The sequence below is a fragment of the Ictidomys tridecemlineatus genome, chromosome 2 (assembly GCF_052094955.1).
Source record: "Ictidomys tridecemlineatus isolate mIctTri1 chromosome 2, mIctTri1.hap1, whole genome shotgun sequence".
Lineage (NCBI taxonomy): Eukaryota > Metazoa > Chordata > Mammalia > Rodentia > Sciuridae > Ictidomys > Ictidomys tridecemlineatus.
This window is the reverse complement of record NC_135478.1, coordinates 107,817,068-107,840,084: the sequence shown is the minus strand read 5'-3', so window position 1 is coordinate 107,840,084 and position 23,017 is coordinate 107,817,068. Positions and strand designations below refer to the sequence as shown.

The 23,017-nt window shown below is 37.8% G+C and overlaps 1 protein-coding gene, 1 pseudogene and 1 gene segment (V, D, J or C); 2 read left to right on the top strand and 1 right to left on the bottom strand.

Annotated features, from left to right (window-relative positions):
* LOC101969513 (immunoglobulin lambda-1 light chain-like) overlaps positions 1-23,017 on the top strand; it is an 828,312-nt gene that overhangs the window by 789,687 nt on the left and 15,608 nt on the right. The window lies entirely within an intron of this gene.
* LOC101960900 (immunoglobulin lambda-1 light chain-like) overlaps positions 1-23,017 on the top strand; it is a 503,755-nt gene that overhangs the window by 469,898 nt on the left and 10,840 nt on the right.
* On the bottom strand, positions 13,557-15,233 carry LOC101962039 (KH domain-containing RNA-binding protein QKI-like; annotated as a pseudogene).

The window sequence follows — 23,017 nt, the reverse complement described above, 5'->3', positions numbered from 1 at the left end:
AGACACAGGCTAGTAGAATGGATCACAAAACAAGACCCAACAATATGCTGCCTACAGGAGACACATCTGATAGAAACGGATATACATAGACTGAAAGTGAAAGGTTGGGAAAAATCATATCATTCATATGGACTGCGGAAACAAGCAGGAGTGTCCATACTCATATCTAATAAAATAGATTTCAAGCCAAAGTTAATCAAAAGGGATAAAGAGGGACACTACATACTGCTCAAGGGAACCATACACCAACAAGACATAACAATCATAAATATATATGCCCCAAACAATGGTGCAGCTATGTTCATCAAGCAAACTCTTCTCAAGTTCAAGAGTCTAATAGACCACCATACAATAATCATGGGAGACTTCCACACACGTCTCTCACCACTGGACAAATCTTCCAAACAAAAGTTAAATAAGAAAACTATAGAACTCAATAACACAATTAATAACCTAGACTTAATTGACATATATAGACTATACCACCTAACATCAAGTAGCTACACTTTTTTCTCAGCAGCACATGGAACCTTCTCAAAAATAGACCATATACTATGTCACAGGGCAACTCTTAGACAATATAAAGGAGTAGAGATAATACCATGCATCTTATCTGATCATAATGGAATGAAACTGAAAATCAATGATAAAAGAAGGAATGAAAAATCAAGTATCACTTGGAGAATGAACAATAGGTTACTAAATGATCAATGGGTTTTAGAAGACATCAAGGAGGAAATTAAAAACTTCTTAGAGTTAAATGAAAACACAGACACAACATATAGGAATCTATGGGACACATTGAAAGCAGTTCTAAGAGGAAAATTCATTGCCTGGAGTTCATTCCTTAAAAAAAGAAAAAAACCAACAAATAAACGATCTCATACTTCATCTCAAAATCCTAGAAAAAGAAGAACAAAACAACAGCAAAAGAAGTAGAAGGCAAGAAATAATTAAAATCAGAGCTGAAATTAATGAAATCAAAACAAAAGAAACAATTAAAAAAATTGACAAAACTAAAAGTTGGTTCTTTGAAAAAATAAATAAAATCAACAGACCCTTAGCCATGCTAACGAAGAGAAGAAGAGAAAGAACCCAAATTACTAGCATACGGGATGAAAAAGGTAATATCACAACAGACACTTCAGAAATACAGAACATAATCAGAAATTATTTTGAATCCTTATACTCCAATAAAATAGAAGATAGTGAAGGCATAGATAAATTTCTTAAGTCTTATGATCTGCCCAGATTGAGTCAGGAGGATATAGACAACCTAAACAGACCAATAACAATAGAGGAAATAGAAGAAACCATCAAAAGACTACCAACTAAGAAAAGCCCAGGACCGGATGGGTATACAGCAGAGTTTTACAAAACCATTAAAGAGGAACTAACACCAATACTTTTCAAACTATTTCAGGAAATACAAAAAGAGGAAGAACTTCCAAATTCATTCTACGAGGCCAATATCACTCTGATCCCTAAACCAGACAAAGACACTTCAAAGAAAGAAAACTACAGACCAATATCTCTAATGAACCTAGACACAAAAATCCTCAATAAAATTTTGGCGAATCAGATTCAAAAACATACCAAAAAAATCATACACCATGATCAAGTAGGATTCATCCCTGGGATGCAAGGCTGGTTCAATATACGGAAATCAATAAATGTTATTCACCACATCAATAGACTTAAAAATAAGAACCATATGATCATCTCAATAGATGCAGAAAAAGCATTCGACAAAGTACACCATCCCTTTATGTTCAAAACTCTAGAAAAATTAGGGATAACAGGATCATTCCTCAACATTGCAAAAACAATCTATGATAAGCCACAGGCCAGCATCATTCTGAACGGAGAAAAATTGAAGACATTCCCTCTAAGATCTTGTACAAGACAGGGATGCCCTCTCTCACCACTTCTGTTCAACATAGTCCTCAAAACACTGGCCAAGGCAATTAGACAGACGAAAGAAATTAAAGGCATAAAAATAGGAAAAGAAGAACTTAAATTATCACTATTTTCAGATGACATGATTCTTTACCTAGCAGACCCAAAAGGGTCTACAAAGAAACTACTAGAGCTAATAAGTGAATTCAGCAAAGTGGCAGGATATAAGATCAACACGCATAAATCAAATGCATTCCTGTATATCAGCGACAAATCCTCTGAAACGGAAATGAGGACAACTACTCCATTCACAATATCCCCCCAAAAAATAAAATACTTGGGAATCAACCTAACAAAAGAGGTGAAAGACTTATACAATGAAAACTACAGAACCCTAAAGAAAGATATAGAAGAAGACCTTAGAAGATGGAATAATATACCCTGTTCATGGATAGGCCGAACTAACGTCATCAAAATGGCGATATTACCAAAATTCTCTATAAGTTCAATGCAATGCCAATCAAAATCCCAACAGCATTTCTTGTAGAAATAGATAAAACAATCATGAAATTCATATGGAATAATAAAAGACCCAGAATAGAAAAAACAATGCTAAGCAGGAAGTGTGAATCAGGTGGGATAGCGATACCAGACTTCAAACTATACTACAGAGCAATAGTAACAAAAACAGCATGGTACTGGTACCAAAATAGGCGGGTGGACCAATGGTACACAATAGAGGACACAGAAACCAATCCACAAAACTACAACTATCTTATATTTGATAAAGGGGCTAAAAGCATGCAATGGAGGAAGGATAGCATCTTCAACAAATGGTGCTGGGAAAACTGGAAATCCATTTGCATCAAAATGAAACTGAATCTCTTTCTCTCGCCATGCACAAAAGTTAACTCAAAATGGATCAAGGAGCTCAATATCAAAACAGAGACATGGTGTCTGATAGAAGAAAAAGTTGGCTATGATCTACATACCTTGGGGTCGGGCTCCAAATTCCTCAATAGGACACCCATAGTGCAAGAGTTAACAACTAGAATTAACAAATGGGACTTACTCAAACTAAAAAATTTTTTCTCAGCAAAAGAAACAATAAGAGAGGTAAATAGGGAGCCTACATCCTGGGAACAAATCTTTACTCCTCACACTTCAGATAGAGCCCTAATATCCAGAGTATACAAGGAACTCAAAAAATTAGACAAAAAGACAACAAATAACCCAATCAACAAATGGGCCAAGGACCTGAACAGACACTTCTCAGAGGAGGACATACAATCAATCAATAAGTACATGAAAAAATGCTCAACATCGCTAGCAGTCAGAGAAATGCAAATCAAAACCACCCTAAGATACCATCTCACTCCAGTAAGAATGGCAGCCATTATGAAGTCAAATAACAACAAGTGTTGGGGAGGATGTGGGGAAAAGGGTATACTGGTTCATTGTTGGTGGGACTGCAAATTGGTGCAGCCAATTTGGAAAGCAGTATGGAGATTTCTTGGAAAGCTGGGAATGGAACCACCATTTGACCCAGCTATTCCCCTTCTCGGTCTATTCCCCAAAGACCTAATAAGAGCATGCTACAGGGACACTGCTACATCGATGTTCATAGCAGCACAATTCATGATAGCAAGATTGTGGAACCAACCTAGATGCCCTTCAATAGATGAATGGATAAAAATAATTTGGCATTTATACACAATGGAGTATTACTCTGCATTAAGAAACGACAAAATCATAGAATTCGGAGGGAAATGGATGGCATTAGAGCAGATTATGCTAAGTGAAGCTAGCCAATCCTTAAAAAACAAATGCCAAATGACTTCTTTGATATAAGGGGAGAAACTAAGGACAGAGTAGGGAGGAAGATCAGGAGAAGAAGATCAACATTAATAGGGATGAGAGGGGGGAGGGAAAGGGAGAGAGAAGGGAAATTGCATGGAAAGGGATGGTGATCCTCAGGGTTATACAAAATTACATACAAGAGGAAGTGAGGGGTAAGGAAAGAATATTACAAGTGGAAGAAGTGTTTTACAGTAGAGGGGGTTGAGAGAGAAGAGGAGAGGGGAGGGGAGGGGAGGGGGGATAGTAGAGAATAGGATAGAGAGCAGAATTCATCAGACACTAGAATGCCAATATGTAAATCAATGGAAATGTAATTGATGTAACTGATGTGATTCAGCAATCTGTATACGGGGTAAAATGGGAGTTCATAACCCTTTTGAATCAAACTGTGAAATATATCCAATTAGATGTAATGTTTTGAATGACCAACAACAATAAAAAGAAAAAAAAAGATTACAATTGGAATGTAGGTCCCCTAACATGAATTGTTTCCAGGTGCCCTCTCCTGATTTAAAATGTGGGCTCAATGCAGCAAATGTGATAAAGCAGTTTAGGAAGAGGAAAGTGAGTGTAGAAAAATGGGAGGGCAAGCAGAGGTAAAATCAGTCCGCATATTCTCCATTGATTCCTTAAGTTTCTTTGTTGCACTTTATGCAATCCATCAGAAGCAATTAGAGCACTGAAGCGCCATATTGCATATGACCATGGCCATGCAAGGGAAGGTACAATTTGGTTAAAATCAGTGCAGGAAGCTGTCTGAGGAATGGCACTACAGAGGGTATGGCTGGAGGATCAGGATCCTTGCTCCAAAATTTGTCATCACAGGTGCTGCTCCTCAGGGTCCTAGATGTGTACTACTCAGCCTTTACACCCAAACGTCCTAGAGAACCCTTCCCATTGCCTCATGTTCACTCTCTAGGGAAGCATACTCAAAAGGTACTGAAGGTGAATATGCATGGGAATTTACTCCTGAGGACATTCATAGACACTATGCCCATAGACAACACAGTCAGCTGAGGACAGCATACCAGCCTCAGTGCTCCCTGCCTAGACCCCAGGAGAGATCAGGGCCCAAATTCATCTTGCATATCCTGAGGACAATTGTGTTCCTGGCCACTCTATGTGGCTAGAAACTCATCCCAAGTGATCTATTTATCTTGTTCTGTTTTATAGACTCCATAAGACACCTGGGAGAACAGAGATTTTGGCCCTGAGACACAGGAGAGATTATACTTGCAGTGCACAACAGCTGGAATTAACCTGCAAGACTCAGAGCAGGAGCTTGTTTTTTGGTTCCAAAGACATAACTGTCTATATTGTATAGAATTTGCAGTTTTATGTATTCTTTGTTTAATAATTTTAATATTAGTACTTCATGTTAAATTTTTATATTAAATTATATTTACTTGATAATAATTGCTTTTTAAATTTATCTTGTAAAATAAACACACTAGGGAAGAGAGGTGGGAGGGAAAGGGAGGGAGAAGGGGAATTGCATGGAAGAGGGAAGGAGACCCTCATCATTATACAGAATACATGTATGATTATGTGAGGGGAAAAAAAAGAGGTGTGTCACATTAGATCGGGTAGAGACAAGTGATGGGAGGGGAGGGGAGGGGAAGGGGGAAAAGGAAGTTCAGCAGAATAAAATAGACATTAGTATTGCTGTATGTATATACGTGACTGCATGATCAATGTGATTCTGCAACCTGTCCACTCAGAAAAAAATGAGAAATTATACCTCACCTGATTCAAAAGTATGATATGTCAAGATCAATGTACTGTCATGTGTAAGTAACTAAAACAAATTAAAACACACACACACAAACCCACACACACGCACTCACTATACAGAGGAAGATGTTACTGAGGCAGATCTCAATGAATTACAAATAAGTTACCTGGTGACCCCCATTATCATCAGTCCTCTCCTCCCATACCCCTCAGTTTGCTTTTTTGGTTGTTTTTTAGATTGATATTATAACATTCACTAAATTATTGATGTGGGTGAATAGATGCAATAAAGAAACAAATTATTAAATTGCAAGCTAAGTTAAATCCCAACTAAATTTTGTAAGTGTTTAATTAATTTATCCATTCATTAGCTAACTGAATCTCAAGTCAAGTCACCCAATATAAGAAAGGGCTGGGAAAAAATTGGCAATATTCATTTATGAAAAATTGTGGTTTTACATTTTGTATCCTTTTTCAATCAAGAACAATATTTTTGTAATATATCACATACATATAAAACAAGTTGGAAAACATACATTAAAAACTTGTAACAATGGCTTTAAATACATTAACTGACATGTTTCTCATTGAAAATAGGTTGGTTGCTATATATATTCATGAAAACTACTAAGTTAATAAAGTCTAGTCAACATATAAATGTCTGCTCTGTGGGAACATATGAGCATCACTCCAATCTAACCATGCTGAAAGTTACATAATACTGTAAAAATGTCTTTAAAAATATATACTTTAATAAGAAATAAATTTAATAAAGAATGATAATACAGGGACTGGGGTTGTGGATCAGTGTAGAGTACTTACCTCACACATGTGAGGCCATGGATTTAATCCTAATCACCACATATAATAAATAACATAAAGGCATTGAGTCCATCTATAACTAAAAATATTTATTTATAAAAGAATGATGGGCTGGGGTTGTAGCTCAATAGTAGAGCACTCACCTAGCATACAAGAGGCACTGAGTTCGATTCTCAGCACCACATATAAATAAATAAAGTTCCATTGATAACTAAAAATTATGTAAGAAAAAAAGAATGATAATACTGAGAACCAAGGCATTCAGATTTCAGAATTCATGCTTATTTTTGGGTGATCCAATATTTTGTCAACTAAGTTTTCAAAATTTGTTCAAAGCCAACATTACTCATATATGTTACTCATCTATTATTTCATAAATTTACCTTTCCCATAAAAGACCTTTGATAAACATCCAAAATATTCAGGTTAAATATATTTGAAATGAAGCTGAAAGAAATACTGGTATCTTTTTTCACTGTTACCTCAAGTGTTTAAGTATTACAAGTTATTCAACCAACACAACAAAGTTAAAATCATAATGGCACAACATGTATTGTAAATAAGTCAAAACAACAGCATGTGTAACACAAAGATAGAGCAGTGGCACATTAAATGAAAACTAGCTGATTACAAACAACTGTCTACTGCAGAGCATAAAATTAAAACAGTTCAAGTGAGAGAAGGTAATGGAGAGGTCACCATGAATGTGCCAACTGATGATTTTGCTGGCTACTGTTGTCCAGAATGGAAATCAAAAATATATATATTTGTAAAAACTTTGATAGGTCTACAATTATCTCCAGTGTTAAAAAAAATAAAGATTTCCAATGCAACTGCCTTCTCAAAATAGAATAAAGCTCTAACTTTGTCAACTGGTGTTTTGATCACACATAATTTTTACCTCTGAATTTTTTGGGTTGACATTGATTACTGTAACAACCAAAATTAGTCCATGATGACATGTTTTTAAAAACTTTTTAAAAACTTACTATTCAGATATTAGAACAGTTATCAATTTTTTATAGTATCAAATTTGTCAAATTTACATTAAGGTCATGTGGCACACATCATGTAATTCAAAGCCTCAACACATTTGTCCCTGTCATATCTTCTTTCACACATACACACACACACACACACACACACACACACACACACACACACACATTTCTTTATCAGCCCTCTTGTGTAGTAGAAGTGTCTAGCTTTTGTTCATTTTTTTCAATGCAATACACTTCTATCTACAATTTCATTACATGCATACAGCAAAAAAAGCGATTATGTGTTTTACACCTTCGTGATAATTTTCTATACAGGAAGGTTTAAAAAAGTGCTTCAACAGTTTTCCCAGTAATGTGACACAGAATGATTGTACCTTGCTCTCAAATTTTTTAATAAGGAGATATAAAATACAGGTTCAATAATTTTAACTCAAGTATCCATCTTTTAAAAAATAGTGTTTCAGTGTTGTTCTTTGCATTACTTTTAAAACTTTTTAAGTTTTTCTCTCATAGCACAATCTTCTAATACTTCATATATGAGAGGCAATTTTTTAAAAAATTGCAACTTCTGCCTCTAGAAGGGCTCTGTAGTGACTGAATGACATATGAGAATTTTTTATTGATTTTATATATTTACATATATGATAATGGAATGCATTCCAATTCTTATTACACACATAGAGCACAATTTTTCACATCTTTGTATATTAAATATGGTCACACCAATACATGCCTTAACACAATTACTTTGTGTGTTTTTTTGCATTACAATTCTTATCACACATATATTCCACATTTTTTCATATTTCTGGTTGCATATAAAGTATGTTGACCCCCGATTTAAGTCTTCATACATGTACTTTGGATAATGATGTCCATCACATTCCACCATCCTTGCTAATCCCCTGCCCCCCTCCCTTTACCTCCCACTCCTCTTTCCTATATGGAATTCATCTAATCCTCCCATGCTCCCCCTCCCTACCCCACTACGAGTCAGCCTCCTTATATCAGAGAAAATATTCAGCATTTGTTTTTTGTGTGTGTGGATTGGCTAATTTCACTTAGCATTATCTTCTCCAACGCCATTCATTTATCTGCAAATGCCATGATTTTATTCTCTCTTATTGGTCTTATTCCTCAGTGCTCCCTGCCCAGACCCCAGGAGAGATCAGGGCCCAAATCATCTTGCTTATCCTGAGGATAATTGTGGTCCTGGCCACTCTCTGTGGCCAACAGAGTAAAATTCCGTTGTGTATATGTGCCATTTTTTAATCCATTCATCCACTGAAGGGCATCTAGGTTGGCTTCACTGTTTAGCTATTGTGAATTGTGCTGCTATAAACATTGATGTGGCTGTGTCCCTGTTGTATGCTGTTTTTAAGTGCTTTGGGTATAGTCTGAGGAGAAGGGATACCTGAGTTAAATTGTGGTTCCATTCCCAGATTTCCAAGGAATCTCCATACTGCTTTCCATATTGGCTGCACCAATTTGCAGTCCCACAAAGAATGTATGAGTGTACATTTTTCCACATTCTCACCAACATTTTTGTTGTTTGTCTTCATAAGAGCTGCCATTCTGACTGGAGTGAGATGATAACTTAGAGTAGTTTTGATTTGCATTTCTCTAATTGCTAGAGATGATGAGCATTGTTTAATATATCTGTTGATTGATTGTAAATCCTCTTCTGAGAAGTATCGAAATTTTCAAGTCCTTGGCCCATATGTTGATTGGGTTATCTGTTGTTGTTTTTTATGTATGTGTGTGTGCTTAGCTTTTTGAGTTCTTTATGTATCCTAGAGATTAGTGCTCCATCTGACGTGTGAGGGGTAAAAATTTGCTCCCAGGATGTAGGCTCTCTGCTCACCTCACAGATTTTTTCTTTTTGCTAACAAAAAACTTTTTAGTTTGATTCTATCCTATATATTGTTTCTTGGTTTTAATTTTTGTTCTATAGGAGTCTTATTAAGGAAGTTGGGGCCTAATTCCACATGATAAAGATTAGAGCCTACTCTTTTTTCTATTAGTGCAGTCTCAAGTTTAATTCCTAGGTTCTTGATCCATTTTGAGATGGTCTTGTGCATGGTGAAAGACAGGGGTTTAATTTCATTTTGTTGCATATGGGTTTCCAGTTTTCCTAGCACCATTTTTTGAAGATACTCTCTTTTATCCAGTGCATGTTTTTGGCACCTTTGTCTAATATAAGATAATTGTAATTTTGGAGGTTAGTCTCTGTGTCCTCTATTCTGTATCATTGATCTACCAGACTGTTTTGGTGTGAATAGCATGCTGTTTTTGATACTATTTCTCTGTAGTATAGTTAAAGGTCTGGTATAGTGATGCCACCTGCTTCACTTATCCTGCTAAGGATTGCTTTAGCTATTCTGGGTCTCTTATTTTTCCATATGAATTTCATGATTGCTTTTTATATTCTATGAGGAATATCATTGGGATGCATATATAGGTTTAATGCAATACTGATCTTCAGTATTGCATTAAACCTATATAGTGCTTTTGGTACTATGGTCATTTTGATCATATTAATTCTGCCTAACCAAGAACAAAGGTATATCTTTCCATATTCTAAGATCTTCTTTGATTTATCTCTTTAGGGTTCTGTAGTTTTCATTATACAGGTCTTTCACCTCTTTTTTATTAAGTTGAATCCCAATTATCTTATTTTTTTAGGTTATTGTGAATGGGGTAGTTTTCCTTATTTCCTTATCAGAGGATTTTTCACTGATATACAGAAATGCCTTTGATTTATGGGTTTTGATTTTACATACTGCTACTTTGCTGAATTCACTTACTAGTTCTAGAAATTTTCTGGTGAAGCTTTTGGGGTCTTCTAGGTATAGAAGTCCTTAGCAAATAGTGCAATTTAAGTTCTTCTTTTTCTATGTATATCTCTTTAATTTCTTTCATCTAATTGCTCTGGCCAGTGTTTCAAAAATTATGTTGAATAGAAATGGTGAGAGAAGGCATCCCTGTCTTGTTCCAGATTTTAGATGGAATGCCTTCAATTTTCGTCTGTTTAGAATGATGTTGGCCTGTGGATTAGTGTAGATAGCCTTTACCATGTTGAGATATATTCCTCTTATCCCTAGTTTTTCTAGTGTTTTGAACTTAACTGGATGTTGTATTTTATCAAATGCTTTTTCTATGTCTATTGTGGTGACCACATGATTCTTATCTTTAAGTCTATTGATGTGGTGAGTTACATTTATTGATTTCCGTATGTTGAACCAACCTTGCATCCTTGGGATGAATCCCACTTGATAATGGTGCATGAACTTTTTGATATGTTTTTGTATTCAATTTGCCAGACTTTTATTGAGAAATTTGCATCTATGTTCATTAGACATTGGTCTGAAGTTTTCTTTTTTGATGTGTCTTTGTCTGGTTTGGGGATCAGGGTGATATTGGCCTCATAGAATGAGTTTGGAATGACTGCCTCTTTTTCTATATGGTGAAATAAATTGAAGAATGTTGGTATTAGTTCTTCTTTAAAGGTCTTGTAGAACTTGGCTATGTAACCATCCAGTCCTGAGCTTTCGTGGTTGGTAAGCCTCTGATGGCTTCTTCTATTTCCTCACTTGATATTGGTCTGTTTAAATTGTGTATATCTTCCTGACTCAATCTGGGAAGACCATATGACTTAAGAAATCTGTCAATGCCTTCAATGTCTTCTATTTTGTTGGAGTTTAAGATTTCAAAATAATTATCCTCAGTATTTCTGTAGTGTCTGTTGTGATATTATCTTTTTCATCATGTATGCTGGTAATTTGAGCTCTGTCTTCTCTGCATTAGTGTGGCTAGGGGTCTGTCAATTTTATTATTTTTTCAAGGAACAAACTTTTTGTTTTGTCAATTTTTTTCAATTGTTCCTTTTGTTTTAATTTCATTGATTTCAGCTCTGATTTTAATTATTTCTTGCCTTCTACTGCTTTTGCTGCTGATTTGTTCTTCTTTTCCTTGGGCTTTGAGATGTAGTGTGAGGTCATTTATTTTTTGACTTTTTCTTCTTTTAAGAAATTAACTCCATGCAATGAATTTTCCTCTTAGTACTGCTTTCATAGTGGCCCAGAGATTTTGATATGTTGTGTATATGTTCTCATTTACTTCTAAGAATTTTTTAATCTCCTCTTTGATGTCTTCTGGAACCCATTGTTCATTCAGTAGCATATTGTTTAGGCTCCAAGTGATGGAGAAATTTTTTTTATTTTGTTGTTGATTTCCAATTTCATTCCATTAAGATCCAATAAAATGCATGGTAGTATCTCTAACTTTTTATATTTGCTAAGAGTTGCTTTGTGGCATATTATATGGTCTGTTTTAGAGAAGGATCCATGTGCTGCTGAGAAGAAAGTGTATGCACTCGGCACAGGTTGACATATTCTATATATGTTAGTTAAGTCTAAGTTATTGATTGTGTTATTGAGTTCTATAGTTTCTTTTTCAACTTATGTTTGGAAGATCTATCCAGTGATAAGCGAAGTCTGTTAAAGACACCCAAGATTATTGTGTTGTGGTCAATTTTTCTCTTGAACTTGAGAAGAGTTTGTTTGATGCTCATAGCTGCAACATTATTTGGGGCATATATATGTATGATTGTTATATGTCTTATTGGTGTAGGTTCCCTTGAGCCGTATGTAATGTCTATCTTTATCCCTTTTGATTAACTTTGACTTGAAGTCTACTTTATTTGATATGAGTATGGAAACACCTGCTTGCTTCCACAGTCCATGTGATTGGTATGATTTTTCCCAACCTTTTACCTTCAGTTTGTATATGTCTTTTCATATTCAATGAGTAACCTGGAGGTAGTTTATTGTTGGGTCTTTTATTTAATCTAATCTGCAAGCCCATGTCTTTTTTTGGTGAGTATAAGCCATTAACATTTAGGGTTACTATTGAGACATGGTTTGTATTTACAGCCATATTTGTTTATTTTTGTTATTTAACTTGGCTTGGTTTTCCTCTTTGATTAGTTTTTCCTTTACTGCACTACCTCCCTCTGTTGATTTTCATTGATGTTTTTCATTTTCTCTTCATAAAATATTTTTGCCAAGGATGTTTTGTAGTGCCAGCTATAAATTACTTTAACTTTTGTTTATCTTGGAAGGTTTTTATTTCATCTTAAAATATAAAGATTAATTTTGCTGGATACAAGATTCTGGGTTGGCACCCATTATCTTTCAGAGTTTGATATTTTTTTCTAGGATCTACTAGCTTTCAGGGTCTGGGTTTAAAAATCTGCCATTATCCCAATTGGTTTTCCCCTATATGTAATCTGTTTCCTTTCTCTTGTGGCTTTTTAAATTCTCTCCTTATTCTGTATGTTGGACATTTTCATTATACTGTGCCTTGATGTGGATCTGTTGTGATATTGTACATTTAGCATCCTGTAGGCTTCTTGAATTTGGATTTCCAATTTATTCTTCATGTTTGGAAAGATTTCTGGTATTACTTCATTGAATAGATTGTACATTTCTGTGATTTAGTCCTCTATGCCTTCTTCTATCCCAATAACTCTTAAATTTTAACTCTTAAATAACTCTGAAATTTACAAAAAAAAGGGTTAGACTTTTGTTCTTTTCATTACTTTTAAAACATATTCTTAAGATTTTCTCTCATGGTACAATCATCTCATATTTCATATATGAGAGGAAATATATTAAAAATGCACCTTCTGCCCTTGGGGGGCACTGTAGTGACTGAAAAGCATATGAAATTTGAATACTTTTCAAATCACTTCACCAATGACTTGCCTGACTGAGTTCATGATTGTTGCATCAGCACACAGTTCATTCAGAGAGAGTGTGACTTTGCTATGAGGAGAAAAGTTTCTTAGAAGTCTTTCACAGTTACTCCCTCTGTCACTGTGTAGTCAAGGGCCATCTGTCTCCCATGGAAGCCTACTTACCATTCTCTTGGGGTAAGACATTGAAAGATGATAATTCTTGGAATGATTTGGGCCCTAATACTTTACTATTATTCAGTACAGGTTCTAGAACCACTTTCATCCACACAGGGGTAGAGTTGGTGGACAAAAAGCTGAACTGGAAGACAATGTTTTATTTGTCTTTTGTTTGCCTAGATGGTAAGACAAATGAACAAACAAGTCCCTCATCTTGATGCACTGATCACAGGCAAGAAAAGGCAATGATCACTTAAGTGATCAGCAGGCAGGTTGGTCAGGTCATTATTGGGCAAAGAGTTCAGAGATCAGAAGTTCATAGGTTAGTTGCCAGTGTCAACTCCACCTTTGGTCACAATCCTTTGGAAAGGATGGACACACATATCATGCCTTCAAACTTTAGTAGCACTGCAACTCACACACCATTGGGTTCAATAGGGTACTCAAGGACTGAAGTGGCTGGTGCCAACGTGTAAGGTATTTTAGGGTGTGTAGATCAACCCAGCCTCTGGCCCTGGAGGAACAATCACAGCAGTAGTGTGAGGAGTTCCTTTTGGCATGACAGAGGTCTGTATTTGTCTGATCACAGGCATTATAGTAGGGTCAGCTGGAGAAGAGTACTCAGGGTCACTGGTGAGAGAAAAGGTGCAGCCACAGTTATGATCCTTGGAGCAGCCGGGGCTGTTGCCACAAGAGAAAAGACAAGGTCTGCTGATTTACTGTTGGCATCTCTGCAGGTGTCATTCAGAATCAGACGCTCCATCAGCTGCATCTTCTTCAGCTTGCCCAATACAGTGACACATCATGGATGTACCTTGTTCTCAAAATTTTATTATGGTTGGATAAAATTAAGGTTCTATAATTTTAACTCAGTTTGAATGGTTTCCCCTTCTGCTGCAGGTACCAGTATTTGCTTCACTTCTTAACTGCTGTCTTTAGTTTTACTTTCCTCTATTCTGAGCACCTTCCACAGTGATTAGTACATCTGAATCATGTATATTCTCCCAATTCAGTTTGTTCTATTTGCTCCTCCTTCTCTTTATCTCTTACTGAGCCTTTGCCTCAGGCCATTGTTTTACATCCATTTTCTGCTCAAGCTCTTTAGCTGAAAATACTCTGGGGCCAAAGATCCTACCAAGAAAATTAAAATCTAGATATTTAAATTTTTGAATTTTTTTTACACAAATAGAGCACAACTTTTCATTTTTTTGGTTGTACATGATGCAGAGTCACTCCATTCGTTAAATCATACCATACAAAGGGTAGTAATGTCTTTCTCATTCCACCATCTCACCCATACACACCCTCCCCTCAACCTCTGCTCAATCCAAACTTTCTCATTATTTCCTTGACACTCCCCTAGAATATTATGGACCTGATCCACTTATCAGAGAATATATTTGGAACTTATTTTGTTCCATGATAGTCTCCAACTCTGTCCATTTATCTATCAATGCTATAATTTTATTCTTCTTTAAGGCTCAGTAATATTCCACTCTGAATATGTACCAGTTTGTTTATACATTCAACTGTTGAAGGGCATCTAGATTGTTTCCACGGTTTACCTACTGTGGATTCAGCTGATATGAACACTGATGTCACTGCATTACTATGGTGTGCTGATTTTAAGTCTTTTGCATATACACCTGGGATGGGAAATCTGGGTCAAATTGTGGTTCCATTAAAAGTTTTCTAAGGAATCTCCAATCTGCTTTCCAAAGTGGTCACACCATTTTGCAGTTGCAAAAATATGAATACTCTTTTACAGACACATTTAGTTTCTCTCATAACTGAACAATGGGTCTCACATAATCAGGTAATTTTGCACTCCTTTTCTTTTTTGTACTGCCATTTAATGTGTGTACATGTCTTTCAGGTACTCTGCTAATTTCTTCCTCTGTCAACCTCTGGAGGTGGCTGAAGATCCTGCAGAATTTGTACAGGCTGCTCAAGAGTTTTTTGTCCTTCTCCAACTGCATCAGGTTATCTGGGATTACCATTTCCCCTGACCGTATTCCAGGCTCCACAGATCACTTCACCCAATTCCATGGCACCAGCACCAGACAGGAGGAATGAGTGGGGGCAACTGCTGGGCACTGTCTGCTGAAGACCCAGTGTGCCTCTCTGCACTATCCCCTGCTCTGGGCCCAGAGTTGAGGCCCATGGAGGCTTGTATATGAGCTACAGTGAAAGTTGAGGAATGTGTATATATTCCACTGTGAGGAGATACAGTGATATATGCCACAGTGGTTCTGGTGGCCCAGCTGTATGGATAATCTTATCCCCTAGATGTATGCTAATAGAGGAATTGCTGATAGGAGACAAAATCTGCTGTTTAGGGCAAGCACTGCAGAAGAATCCTAATGTAGACCATGGGAGTTTAGGAACAGTCATGTCACCTGCTATAGAGAATTATACACCTTTTGAATTACAGCTCATGGTGCAAAGCCTGTTGCTGGTAGGTACAAAACAACACCAGTCATCACTTGAACATGAGGCCAGAACTGTGTGATTTGCCAGTCAGAAGGTCAAGGAGGCTCAGCATAATGGATAATTTGCATCTGGGAAGGAGCAAGAGCAGGGTTCCCTCCCAATACTCCACATGGGCACATGGTAAAGGCCCCATATCTCCAAGTTTCCAGTACCAGACACTCTCCCAAGAGTCCCATGTATGTCCCATGGGTGGAGATGAGGCTTTGGGTACAAGGTGAGTGTGACACTACTGCTACCTGAGGGCTCCATTTCAACAATGTCTAATAATAATACAGTGAAAGCTGATTATGCAATGTCTCCTAACCACATTAAAATTAAAAAGGCATGCATAATTATTTTAATAATGTTATATAACCCACTATATCAAAGAAATATGTATCATTTCCACAAAGATTGGATGAACATTATTTATAATTTACATTCTTTTTCTCATGTCATTTCTTTGAAATATGTTACATGTCAATTTAGACAGTAAAATTTTCTCAGAAACATCTGCTCTGTTTTCTATTTTCTCATTTACATTTGTTAAGGTAGATTTACTTAACCAAATAACCAAAGCAAGATTGGCAATTTTCTAACCATTGAGTTGTTAACAAAAATAACATTTACCCTTTGATATTTACAATCACATAATATAAATGTGATTCGTATTTTTTAGAATAAATTCAACTTTGAAGGAAAATGATGTTTGTTTCAAAACTACAGTTTGACCAACTCTCTTATGCAAGTCCATAATTTAAGTAATATACTAATATAACACTTCTAAATCTATGTGTATAATTGCTTAAGTTTTTATTTCTTCTGTTTAGATATACATGACATTTACCATTCTTGTGGTTATACATGATGTAGAGTTACACTGGTTCTGTTTTCATATATAAAGACAAAAGTTATATAAATAATATAATTTAGGGGTATAAAAAGCAATCTTTTCACTGTTCACTGTTACAAGCTCCTGCTATTGTTACGTTTGTGTTCATAGAAATGCAATGTGGATTTTAAGTGACTTTTTGGATCACCATGCTTTTAGTAAAAATAAAATGAACTCTGTGTTTGCAAAGTCATGAAAGTATTTTGATGCCAGGTCATAATCACCAAAGAGTGACCTGAGAAAGAAATGATCCTGATGATGAAGTGGATCTTAAATCATTTGGTGTGTCTCAGGTGGCTTCCTTCCCTAGACACACATATGTTTTCCCAAGCAGCTCATGAACAAAATTCCCATACTTTCATGAAGATAGAGTATTCATGTGGTCATGAAAACAAATTTCCACTCACAGAGGTGACCTGCCTATAGCCAGGTAGCAACAGCAGAATCCAACCCTGAGTTCTAATATGAGGTTATTTCCTATGGGAAACAGCCAGGTATCTCAGAGCAGATTGATGACACTAGACCTTTCATCATGGCAGACTGATATTAGTTCTCAGTGAAATAGGCAATTACCCTTGAGAGACCTTGTTTTCCTTGCCTGCAGTGCTTCTGCCAAAATGGTTATCCATGGACTTAGTGAACAGCTTAACCACTATTGTGTTATTCAACATGGGTCTTCTGAGCACAATGCTTATGTCACAGCCAATAATCAGGTCATATTCCTGCCATTACTACTCTTACATTTCCCCAACATTCTAAAACACCAGGTCTGACAAAAAGGTTGACTGGCTTTTGAGGAGTCAAAGATGAATCCTGGCGAGTGGTTACACCCATATCCAATATATGATGTTTGTGGCATAGGCAGGATTCCTGGAATTGCAATGAGAGCATGGGAATGGGAGTGCTCCACTAGTGACTCACTAGCACAATGTTTGCTTCCCATTTCAGTAATTCAACCCTATATTTGTCTAGTGCAGAGGACTTACTTCCAAATGGAGGATACAAGAATGACTGCTGTAACCTGTGTCCAAGCCTCCTTTTTTCTACTCATGATAATTAATCACTAGACCAAGTTGGGGCTATTGGGACATGATTGGTCTTGATAATCAGGGGAATTAAGTTGCCACTGCTGACTCAAATAAGGAGACAATGCATGGAAAGAAGCATTTCTCTAGTCCTTCCTTGGACCATAGTTAAGATCAGAATACCAACACAATCCACTTCAGCAGGGCTATTGCTGCACCAATGTTGTCTGTAGTGATGATTTGGATCATTTCACTTGGCACGACTAGCTAGAGATCAACACTAGCCAAAGCACTTTTGGCGGTCAAGGGACTTAGAAATGGGAAGTGAAGAAAGTACCAGTGATGATCAGAGGAATTAGAATTCTATGGGAAAATATTTATTTTAATGTGAATGTATTTGAATATGTTTTCCTTCCTCTGTCTGATCCTAGTGTCATCTAACATAGATGTGTTTAAAATAGGCAACTTTAGCCAAGTATGGTGACACATGCCTGTAATCCCAGCTTCTTGGGAGCCTGAGGCAAGAGGATCATGAGATCAAAGCCAGCATGAACAAAAGAAAGGCACTAAGTAATTCAGTGAGACTCCATCTTTAAACAAAATACATGATAGGGCTGGAGATGTGGCTCAATGCTCTAATGATCCTGAGGTCAATCCCTGGTACCAAAAAGAAAAAAATTAGTTAACTTTATATTTCAATATTTAATTTACAGGATATCAAAATGGAGGGAAATGAACATACTTGAGGTCAAAAAGTATATTTTATTATATTATTGGGAAAAGATGAGCATTTTTGTCTTGGCGGTTTTTTGGATAATTTTATCTTAGTAGATGTGGCCTGGATATCATATGGATATGGGAATGAGTTTCTGGTTAACACAGGTGGGATATGGTGCCTTTTTTAGTTACAAATTTCATAGGTTCAGTTTATTTCTTAAAATTGATTATATGTATATTTTTGGTAGTAGGAAGAATGCTTTCTGTTATACTAGCCATGGAGGATAAAAGTGAAGCCCTGCAATCCTGTGACTCATGCCTGCATATGTGTATCTATTGAGCCACTACATAGAGAGGAGAGCTCAGGTTGTTCACATGTCCTTGGATTAACCTCCAGCATGGTTCTTTTTTTTTAAGAGAGAATGAGAAACAGAGAGAGAGAAAGTGAGTAAGAGAGAATTTTTTAATATTTATTTTTTAGTTTTCGGCGGGCACAACATCTTTGTTTTTGTATGTGGTGCTGAGGATCGAACCCGGGCCGCACGCATGCCAGGCGAGCGTGCTACTGCTTGAGCCACATCCCCAGCCCTCCAGCGTGGTTCGGATACTTCAATTCTTTCATAATCCACAGTAACTAGAATGTCTGACTCTATTTTCATTTTACCAAATGCAAGGAATGAGTGGTACTAGATGGGGCATCTGGATATTTACCACAGAATTTAGCAGCATAGAGCAGCTTTCTGAGTATAGAATGGCCTTCCTGGTCCACGGTTAGTCAGATATGTTGCTGATGTGGTGAAAAACCAAACAAGAACAATTTAGAGGAGGAATTTTTTTTCGACTCATGCTTTCAGAGGTGTCAATCCATATATGGCCATCTCCATTGCTCTGGGCCCAAAGTGAGGTAGAATATCATGGCCAGATGACATGGAAAAGAAAAGCAACTTGAGTCATGACCATCAGAAAGCAGAGAGACCTCAGCTCACCAGGAACAAAATATAAACCCCAGTGTCCCATCTGCAGTGATAACCTCATTCAGCCACAGTCTACCTGCATATAGTTACCACCTATATCATTGGATTAACCATGGATTAGTTTACACCTCACAACCTCTTCATTTTTCCTCTCAAGATTCTTGCATTGTCTCACACATGAGCTTTTGCAAGACACCTATATCCAAACCATAAGAATCCCTGAATGCCCATGTGGGAGATCTCTCTTCATTGATTTCTGTCCTCAAATGCATGGCACAGCTGGGCTTTCTGAGACCTCTCTCATTCATCTCTAGATTTTGAGGGTGTGTGTTTGGTCACCATGCAAATTATGAATCCTCTGGGCATAATACTAATAGGAAGCCACTCAAATAAACTGTGGGGACAAAAGAAGAGTCTGAGGGTTTGGAGGTTCAGCATTCAATTTCCTTCAAGCTGCTTTGGGCAAAGTATCACCCTTGACTTCCCTGAACAATGGTTATAGTCACTTTCCAGTTGTTGACACCTTTGCCACTCTTCCAATTCTTCTGAGCTGTTTGTTTGGTTTTTTGTTGGTTTTTTTGTTTGTTTGTTTTTAATCTGGGTCTAGTTCAGATGGTCTGTTGCCCTGCCATGTTCCTGTCCATGGGCAGGGCAGCTCCCTGCCGAGAGACGAGACCACTGATGACAAGTGTCTCAGCATAAGGTCACCATGGGCCCTCACATTCCTCATAGTTTTCTCAGTAGCTTCCAGATGGACTTTGCTTTCATCTTTGGCATTTTATTTAATGTCCTCTTGTTGTTGACAAGCTTTTATACATTTCACATGTTATACATTGTTTACTTATTCAACTGCCTTCTTTTATAGATTTACTACCAATTTTAGCCTTAAACATTGTGTTTGACACATCTCATTCTGCAATGTACCATTAATAGCCACGTTTGTTCTTTTTTTTAATCATCCATGTTTTATGTGGCATGTCTAAAAGCACCAGAATTCAGCCCTGATGGACAAAACAACTTTAGGTACCTTATTGTCTGTGAAGTTAACCAGTGTCATAGTTTCTAGAGCTGAGCTCTTAAAGATGATTTGTCAAGGATTCCTCAAGCAGAGAGGATCCTGCCTCTGAACCAAGGTGAATTCCAGGTTTAGGGCTATGAATTGAGGCTGGTGAGAGTCAGTGTCACTTTGAGAGTCTCCTCAAGGAGCCTGTCCATACTCCATGCAAGGAGAAGTGAACAAGTGCTCCCTTCACTCATTCAAGACCACATAGAAAATTCTTCCTGAGGTAAGGTACATATGGCTGGAGGTGGGAGGAAATGCCAGAGAAGAATGTGCAGGCATCTCTGGAAGACCTTAGATAGAGAAGCCTTCCCAGGGATGACTTCTGGACAGTGGTAAATCATTCCCTGAGATTTGCAGGAGGCACATGCAGTCATGCTGGGAGAAGGAAAGAGACCCTAGGAGCTCCATCTTCTCACACTGTGCTCCCTCCTACAGAATCTGGACCTCAGCGTGTTCTTCCTAAGTAAATTCAACTAGCATGGTCTGCCATGCTTACACAAAAATTAGCCTCCTTCAGTACATTTCCCAGGTGAGGTCCTCTCTATGCCTTGGCTCTTGCCAGTGTCCTGGTGGTGACCTTGTGTTAGTATAACCCTCATAATGTGGTCACTGCAGCCCCAGATACAGTTTAAACTCTCCTGATGTCCATTCAGGGACTGAAATTGGACTCCTCCTGTTCACCCCCAGGGTTGCCTATGCAACCTCAGTTTCTCTCCTGGCTTCCTCTGAATGCCCTTACACTGACACTTGCTGGTTGAGGATTAACAGAGTAGCAGTGCCCCTCCTGAGGACCCCAAATCTTCTGTCACTGGAGAGCCTGTTGTCAGGATGTCCAGTCTCACTCTGTGCCAGTTGTGCCAAAATGTACCTGTCCTATGTCTCAGGTTGGTGGCATTCACAGTGCATGGGAAGTCATGGCAGGTCTAGTTCCTGTTACCAGGGGCTTTGTTTCTGTTAGAAGACAATCCACCAAATTCAAGCCTATCTCCCCCCATGCAATAGTTTAGAGAAATTTTGTCAAACCTTGTGCAGATGCAGGCTTCTTAGGTACTGAGAAATCAAGACTTGTGTGTTCCAACTAATGTCATCACAGATAGTAACAGACTTCTGCCAATGTGTTGTTTTCTGCATGTGTTTTACCTTTTCATAAGTTCCTCAGTGCTCCACTACCATCTTCCATTATTATTGGTTTATTTTTCCCCATCATTCCACTTTGGTTACCTTTCGTATCTTTTTATCTATATTTGAAATTTATTTTTATAGTGGTTCTACTATGAGTCACGACCATAAGAAAATGGCAGTTGCTTTACACCAATTACTTTAGATCAATATCAACATAGTTTGCAATGATGCTGCCTGAGTTCTATTACCATGTTCCCTCTCCTCCTACCCTCATCTATTCTTTCATATGATGCTGTTGTCACAAGTATTATGTGCATATTGGCATTCTTGTGCTCATTTCCATTCTTGATTCAAACTATGAACATTTTCTCCTGTCTTTTAATTCATATGGTAAAATGGTAATTATTTCAGGTGTTTGTTAGAATGATGGAAAGCTAACACAACAAGAGTGTAGAACCACAGTCTAGTCCCTGCATCCCGCCTCCTGTAGCTTCCCCTGCTGCCTTCCACTGGATTCCAGGCCTCCTCCCTGCAGAAGCGCTTCAACTCTTTCTGGTCTTCAGTTACTGCTGGTCTCTGCTGCCCCCTATTGGACTCTGTAAAGGAGCATTCTAAGCAGTTGGATGGAGAGTTTGAAGTTAAAGAATTGAAATTATCCTAAACACCACTATTGGGTTCCAGGCTGATTCCATCTCAAGTATAAAGTGCCTGGTTCTCTCAGATCTCTGGCTTGTACGGTCAAGTGCCAGGACACTGACTTTACACAAATATGCTCTGTGTCTTAACACGAGAAACCCTCCCTCTCTGTATTCCCACTAACTCATCAATAGAAGAATCTAGAAGATCCTTGCCAGGATGGTAAGTCTTGTACCTGAGGGAGAGCTATGAAAGGGTCTACTCATATCACCAAAGATCACCAGAGGTGCCAGGATTCTTAGGTTCTCAGAGGCCTCTCCAAGGGGACTTGGATCTAGAGAACTAGACTCTAACTGAGGAACCACTGTTATGCCCCCAAATAGTCATCCTCTGCCTCAGAATCCCCAATTCCCCACTCTGCAGTGGGACAATCACGTGACATGAGAACAATCATTGGGGATAAAATGGAGCAGAAAGCTGAAGACACCTGGGCCGAGGAAAGATGAGTGTCCTATAGCCCCAGACATAGTCTCTAAGGCCTGTGAGTAGAAATCGGGCAGCTGGAGGCTAGAGCAAGTCCTTCTGACAGGGGTGCAACTGTAAGGGCATACCTACTCCTTTTCCCCAGGAGAGACAAGCCAGGCTCCAGGGACACTGAGAAAAGGGCCAGATAGACCCAGACTCCTTTGTCACTACCAGAATTTAGCTCTCAGTGTATGTCAGTCTGGAGCAATGGAGGGTGTGGACATCTAGAGCTGCAGCTGCAACAGCTAGGGAAATCCCCTGCCCAGTCCCCTAAGAATTTCCCAGGATTCAGCCAGACCCGGATTTCCGAATTTCTGAGTGTGGCCACCATGTGAGGATGTGGTCTGTGGTGAGACAG